Source organism: Eumetopias jubatus, unplaced genomic scaffold (assembly GCF_037043125.1).
Source record: "Eumetopias jubatus isolate StellerSeaLion01/CBP00866 unplaced genomic scaffold, mEumJub1_p1.0 scaffold_12, whole genome shotgun sequence".
Lineage (NCBI taxonomy): Eukaryota > Metazoa > Chordata > Mammalia > Carnivora > Otariidae > Eumetopias > Eumetopias jubatus.
In genome coordinates this window covers 113,966,486-113,974,069 of record NW_028274818.1, presented here as the reverse complement: position 1 = coordinate 113,974,069, position 7,584 = coordinate 113,966,486, and the positions used below count along the sequence as shown (strand labels likewise).

Below are 7,584 nucleotides of genomic sequence, written 5' to 3'. Positions count from 1 at the left end.
CATTTAAAGATCTCAGGGCTTTGATTCAAAACCGGTAGGATACCAGGGACCCGAGTCGGGTCTCTGAAAACCTGCCTCTGGACCTTGCAGCCCTCCCAACCCACCAGGTCTGCTCAGAATCCCTATAGGTCACAGACCTACAGTCTTGGCTCCTCAGATGGCCCGGACGATGCACCTTCAAAAAGCGATCCCGGTGGGGCAGCAGGACACACTGTGGATTCCAGCAAATACACCTCCCAGAAACTGAGGGTGCTGCTGGACGAGCTGTCTGAAAACAGCCATGTCAGGGTTCCAGGAAGATACCAGAGGCACAGGAGTAACTGAGGAGCACCGGAAGGTCAGGTAGAGGCAGTCAGGCTTCCAGACATTTCTTCCCTAAAGCTCTTCATTCCTCAGCCTTTCTTCTGGTGATTCTGCTTGGTTTCTATTGCCCCAACTGTTATCCATTGCCTTAGGCAGCAGAGACTGATGTATGCCTTTAAATGTTTTGGACATTGAATGTCTTCCAGTAGCCACTTCACTGCTGGGAGAGTTGGTAACAAGCAAGAAGTCCCAGAGGACTCCAAGGATCTGGACTTGGTGTTTCCCTCTCCTGAGATGGGGACACCTGTGGGAGGTGCAGGTGGTCAGCTGGGGGAGGATGGCGGGCACCTGACGTGGACAGATGGGGTATAGGTAAGGCCCGAGGCTCCCGGGGTATGTGCCTGGCATCCAGACTGAATAGATCTTCAAAGCTGCAGAATGGCTGGGATCATCTTCAGTCTGAGGAGGAAGGTGAGGGGAGCAGAGGGGACTGAGGAGGTTCGGCTCAGACAGGAGAGGGCTGGGCCACACTTATGGGGGGAAAGTGGGTCAGGTTCAGGCTCACAGGGACAGACCTTGAGGCCATTATGCCATGTGAAATAAGCCAGTCCCTAAAGGACCGACACCGGACGACCCCACTTGTGAGGGATTGTGAGTATTCCCTTTCACAGAGGTGGAAGGAGCTGCTGGGTGCCGGGGCTGGGGAAGGGGAATGGGGGTTATGGTCTCGTGGGTAGAGGTTCAGTTTGGGATGATGAAAACATTGTGGTGATGGACGGAGGTAGACGGTGCAGAACAGGGAATATACTTATTGCCACTGATACACGCTTCATGGTATCAGCTGTATGTCCATTATACCACAATACAAAAGAAATGAGTCATGAAGTCGGGGCCATCACGAGTCCCTGGAGGGCCCAGGAGCAGGGAGCCTGTCTCTTAGTTCTCGCTCTCATGCTCTGCCCCTTGTTGGGTGACTGAGCTTAGTAAGTGCTTGCTAAGACACAGTGCAGGCAGATGGTCCAGAGAAAGTGCACAAGTGCAAACCCACTGGTGGGCACTGAGCAATGCCAAGGTGATGTGCATCCAGACAGAGCGAATGCCCACATTTCACAAACACCAGCACAGAAATAGTCATTTAAAACCAAGTCAGGAGCCTTATATAGCCCAGAGGGCTCCACGCTCCTGGAGGCCAAGCTAGTGGCCACGGCCAAGGCCTCTGGTGGTGAGGGCACTGGGGGTCTGGGAGGTGGCTCGGCGCACCCCTGACCCTGAAGCCCCATGGCTGCAGTGAGGTGTAAGGACTGGGAGGGAAGACCTGGTCAGCACCCGTTCTGGCTCCATGGCTGCTACAGGGCTGCTCCCAGCCCCAACAGGAGATGTCTGTTTAGAACCATGGAGAAAACCTTTTCCCTCAATTGTTCTTTTTAAGATGGTTGCTTAGCATTGACACAGAAAAACATCCGATATAAAACTGGAGCCATTCTGAGCTGAAAAGGACCCGGAAATGATCAAAATGTAGTGACCGCAAAGAGAGGACTTTGTGCCCCAGGCAGGCCTCCTGTGCGCAGGGCTGGTTAGGGCGCTGGCATGCCCGTGCAAGCAGTGCTGGGCTCCACAGTTTCCTTGAAGGGAACAGAAGTAGGAATCTGCTCTGACCGCTCTGCTCAAGGCAGCACCCCCTGATGGAGATGGGGGCAGCCCCTTGTGACGTCCAGATATCCTGGGGATTCTTCAAATCTCAGCTTCTCCATGACAGGGGCCAGCCCATCAGCTGTGGGTCTCACAGGTCCTTCAGGGGACAGCCCAATACTGCAGGTCCCACAGCTCCTCCAGGGACAGCCCCTCATGAGTTCAGGGTGGCCTGTTGATTCTGGGGCACAGCCATGGTTCTCAGCTTTTTCATGACCCGGGGAATGATGGGGGGGCCAGCCCAGCAGCCATGGGTCCCACAGGTCCTCCGGGGACAGCACCTTGGTGGGCCTGCGTCCCAGCAGGTACCTGTTCAGGTGGCTCTTATCGGGCCACACAGCCTCAATTCCATTGGCCCAGTTGACGACCATTGCCCGGTGACAGGCCGAGGTCATTCGGGGAAACTCCACCACCAGTTCCCCAAAAAAGGCCCCCATGTAGTAAAAGTTGCCCTGGTACCTGGGGATGTGGGTTGGGACTGTGTCCAGCGCTCATAGCTAAAGTCCTCATGGGCTGCCCAGTAGAAACCGAGGTGTGCGGTGCCAAAGAGGGGAGACAGGATCTCCATGCCCACATGTTCCCAGAACTTCATTTCTGCATCCACGTGCACGCACACCAGGTCTTCCACATCACAGAGGAAGCGCTGCTCACGGAAGCGTCTGATCATCGCTATGTGCCACATGGACACATCCTGCCAGAGCAGGATGCCGCGGACCTCGACGACCACCATCCTCTGGCCCTCCCAGAGTGGCCCACGGGGCACAGCAACCAGCTGGTCGGTGAAGACGTAGTAAGTGACCCTGTGTCCTCCATGAGGACCACCACCCTCCGGCTTACCTGGAAGGGGACTCGGGGCCCGGCAGCTGGCTGATTGGTGAAAACCTAGTAGGTGACCCCATGCCCCACCATGTAGTGTTTCTCTGCTATCTGCAGGAACAGCTCCAGGAAGACCACGCATCCACAGGGGGAGTGGACAGGGCAGGAAGAGGGTCACTGCCAGAGGCTGGCAGCAGGACACCAGAGTTGGGGGCCTTGGACGTGTGCAACTTCTTCATGGGGGCAGGCCCTGGGCTCCTTTAAGGAACATCCACCTCCTGACCTTCCTGAGGGAATCTGCCAGCAGGACCTCCCTAATGTCTGTTCCCAGAGATGGGGGCCATCAGCAGCCTGTCTTCCAAAGGGGAGCCTGAGGCTTCGGAGGCTGGAAACCCATGCAGCCCCACAGTCAGCATGCTGGAGCCTGGAAAACTTCCCCTGTGCTGAGCTCCTGGGCAAACCCTGCAGGTGCCCTCCACTGGCCGCCCCCCTGCAGATCCCATCCCCACCTTCCAGGAAGGAAGCACCTTTGGGCACAGCCCTCATTTCTTTGTCTTACAGAGGGGCTAGAATCAGCAGGGCCTACCACCTGTCCCATTTTGCTTTGAGTGGGCTGCCGCTGGCCCCCACAGACCTGTCTCCACTTCCTGTAGGCTCCTCCCTGGAAGACTGCTGGGCATCCTGCTGACAAGGTGCTCAGTAAGCCACTGGTATTCCTAGGAGGGGTCACCCTCAAACTCTGCCACATCAGGAATCAGGTCCAGCCTGTGGACAGGGAAGGCAAAAGTCAACACCAAGAAGAAGAGGGGGCTTGCTTAGGCCCCAGGCTTGAATCCAAGGGTGTAAGCTTCCAGGTCCAGGTCTACATCTCCCCGGCCCCCAAGGGTTCAAAGTCTTATCCAACCACGTCCCATGGCTGGTCCCCCTTTAAGGGTACTACTTGCTCCGCCCTGTGAGGACAGCAGTTCCCCCATTATCAAGTGTGGTGAGCCCCTCTGAAACTGATGTTTTTGCATAGGTGCTAAGGCTACTTCCCTGGGCGTGCCCCATACCAGGAAGGTTTGTAAATCACTCACACTGGGAAGGCGGGCACTACATTGAAATAGGGGATAACCACACTCAACCAGCAGACATGTGTCAGGTCACCAGAGGGCAAGTCCAGACCCAGCCAATGGGGGAAGAAGTCAGATATGAGGCAAGGGGACGGAAGAGTGATCCTGGCAGAGGGCACAGCAAAAGCAAAGGCTTGTAGTCAGGGCCAGGGCACATGTGGGATGACCACACACTTGGGTGGCCCACAGAAGGGTGGCTGTGGTGGAAGAGATGAGGCTGGAGAGGACGGGCATGAGGGGAGCATACCACAGAAAGGCCCAAAGGTTATGTTCCGAAAATATCACTCTAGTTACCAGAGGAGAATGGGTTCTGTGCAGCAGAGGACAGGGTGACCCTAAGCCTCACCCTAATCCCTAACTCCTAACCCTAACCCTATCCACTATTACCAACCCCACAAAATCAGCAAAATGCATTCCTGTACCTTTCTTAATATAGATGTAAGAAGCTAGATCAGAAGAATTGCAAAACCAAGAGCTCATAAATAGACTGTGCACCCTAAGCAAGTGGCTCTGCACAAACACCTCAAAGGTTATTCAATAGAGTGAAACAAGCAATGTTATACAGCACAATGAATTTTTAAATAAAAACATGTGGTCATATGAATTGATGCAGAAAATGTTCTAACCAAAGTCCAATGTCTGTTGCTGATATAAATACTCATGAAAGCAGGAATAAGGAGTAATTTTCTCATTAAAACTCTAGGAAACACCATGCATAAGTCTGAAGATGGACAGCTCTACTCTGAAATCAGGAACAAGGACGGGATGCTGGTTTTCACCTGTTGCTCAGTATTGTACTGAAAGTTCTACCCAGAAGGATAAGCCAAGAAAGAAGGCATCCACATGTGAAAGGAAACACTAGAACTCTGTCTATTCAGAAACGAGGGATGACATCATCTTATATAGAGCTTCCAAAAGAATCAACAAAAAATGATTAGAGCCGGTTACCTAATTCAGCACAGTTACAGGACAAAATATCAATACACAAAAATCTCTCTTATTTGTATACACTAGCAATGAATCATCTGAAAAGGAATTTAAGAAAACAATTCCATTTTAGGGAACATCAACATGAAGCAAATATTTAGGTATAGAAGTAATCAAGGTGCACATCTTGTACATTGAATGTTACAAAACATTGCTGAAAGAAAGTAAGGGAAACCTAAATAATTCTGAAGACACCCCATGGTGATGAAAAGACATGCTATTGATAAGATGGCAGTAGAACACAAGGCGATGTGGAAATTCAATGTGTTCCCAAGAAAATTCACAAAGGCCTTTGGGAAGAAATGCACAAGCTAATCCTAACAGTCATATGGAATTTCAAGGGACCACAAGTTAGCCAGAACAATCTTGAAAAAGAAAATCAAAGGTGAAAGGTCATACTTCCAAAGTTCAAATCTCATACAAAGCAACAGTCAAGAAAAAGTTGTGATACTGTTGTAAAGGTATGCATTCACCCTGGAGCAAATAATACATTACATGTTAATTCATTGAATTTAAATTTAAAAATTTTTAAATAAATATATAAAATAACAATTTTTATTTTTATGCATACCCTTTTCAAAAGGTATGCATACAGATCAGTGGGATTTAAGTGAGACCAGAAATAAACCCGTTCTTCTATGGTCCACTGAATTTTGACAAGGGTGGACAACATTACATTGGGGGACAATTGGTTATCCATGTGCAGAGGAATGAAACTGGACCCTACCTCATTCCACATAGAAACGTTAGCTCAAAATAAGTAAAGGTTTAAATGTAAGAGGTAAAATTATAAACTCTAGAAGAAATAAATGGGGATAAATCTTCATAATCTTGGATTTGGCAATGCTTTTAGCTCTGACACCAAAGCATTAGAAAAGAAAGAAAAAATCATATCCTCAAAATTACAAATCTTTTCAGCACGCCTGGGTAGCTCAGTCAGTTAAGCACCTAACTTAATTTTGGCTCAGATCATGATCTCAGGATCATGATATCAAGCCCCATGTCAGGCTCCACGCTGAGTGTAGGGCCTGCAGGTGAGTCTCTCTCCCTCTCCCTCTGCCCCCGACCGCTCACACACTCTCTCTCCCTCGCTCTTAAAAAGATGTAAAAAAAAATTACAAATCTTTGTACATCAGAAGTGACTATCCTGAAAGTGAAAAGACAGCCCCCAGAAGGAAATATTTGTACATTATGTATCTAGTAAGAGACTGTTGTCCAGAATATGTAAAGAGCTTTTACAACTCCTCAACAAAAAGACCACCTAATTTTAAAATAGACAAAGGACTTGGATAGCCCCTTCTCCAGAGAAATCATGGGGAGTTGGGTGTTTAATGCACACAAAGTCTCCCTTGGGGAGAATGAACATGTTCTGGAGAATGAGGTACAACCGTGGGAACTCAGCTAAGGCCAGAGCACTGTGTAGAGGGGAAACACAAGCGGGGGAGTGGGAGAGGGAGAAGCAGGCTTCCCACCGAGCTTGGCGCCCGACGCGGGGCTCAATCTCAGGACCCTGGGATCATGACCTGAGCTGAAGGCAGACACTCAGATTGAGCCACCCAGTCGTGCCATGTTAGTCTTGTTTTATTTTCAGTTATACTTGAGCCTTGAGCAACTCGGGCCTGAACTCTGTGGGTCCACTGAGAGGTGGAAATTTTCCCTGGTGAATACAGTATGATACTATGAATGCATTTTGTCTTCCTTGTGATTTTCTTATTAACCTTTCCTTTTCTCTAGTTTATTTTATTGTAAGAACTTAGTATGTAATATATGCTACATACAAAATATGGGCTAATCGACAGTTTATGTTGCTGGTAGGGCTTCTGGTCCACAGTAGGCTATCAGTAGCTATGTTTTTTGGGGGGCTTAAAAGTTATATGTGGATCTGTGGCTTCATGTGGGGTCAGCCTCACTGACCCCCACAGTGTTCGAAGGTCAGCTGTATTTCAGAGCTGGGGGTAGACAATAATTTTTAGGGGTCTTGGGCCTTTAAAGATCTTAGTTCAAAACTCAGATTAGCTGGGATACTGGGCAGTGCAGTGGGGCGGGGTTGGGGGGGGCATTTCTGAGATCCTCCAGCGTGAGAGCAGCTGATGTCCCAGTGGGTCGTTACCTGACTGCATGTGGGAACCCCCTGGGGGGAAGCACCAATGGGAGGACAGGCAGGTGCTCAGCATTTTCAAGCTCCTCTACTGACCACAGCATGTGGCCAGGGTGGCCGTGTCCACTCTGGGTGCCCTAACTTGGCCCAGCTGTGCAGGTTCCCGGGCGGATCACCTTGCAGAACTGCAGGAAATGAGAATTGGCCTTCCCACCTTCCCACTCTCCTCCCCTGCTGAAATTGGAGCTCTCCATCTTAAATCTTGGACCTTGTTATGTCATCGCTGTGAGGGTCAGGGGACAGGAGGGGGCTCCTGGCACACAGGACAGAGTGTGGCCTTAGTAGCTCAACAGATGTGAGTTCGAATCCCGACTCTGCCCTGTACCAGCTCTGCCATCTGGGAAAGGCTCTGAACTGCAGTTGCCCCCCTGCAAAGTGGGGCGGGGCTAATGCCGCCTACCTGCAGGATCTCCATGAGGCTCATGGAGGGGAGGCTGGGAGACGCGTGCGTCCCCTCTGCCCCAGCTCTGCAGCTGGGTGCACGAGGGTCTCGCTGGCTCTGCCATCTTGGCATCAGCC

At 50.5% G+C, this 7,584-nt stretch overlaps 1 pseudogene; it reads right to left on the bottom strand.

The window, feature by feature from the left end:
- Nucleotides 1-2,146: 2,146 nt before the first annotated feature.
- On the bottom strand, nt 2,147-2,949 carry LOC148162946 (histo-blood group ABO system transferase pseudogene; annotated as a pseudogene).
- Nucleotides 2,950-7,584: the final 4,635 nt, after the last annotated feature.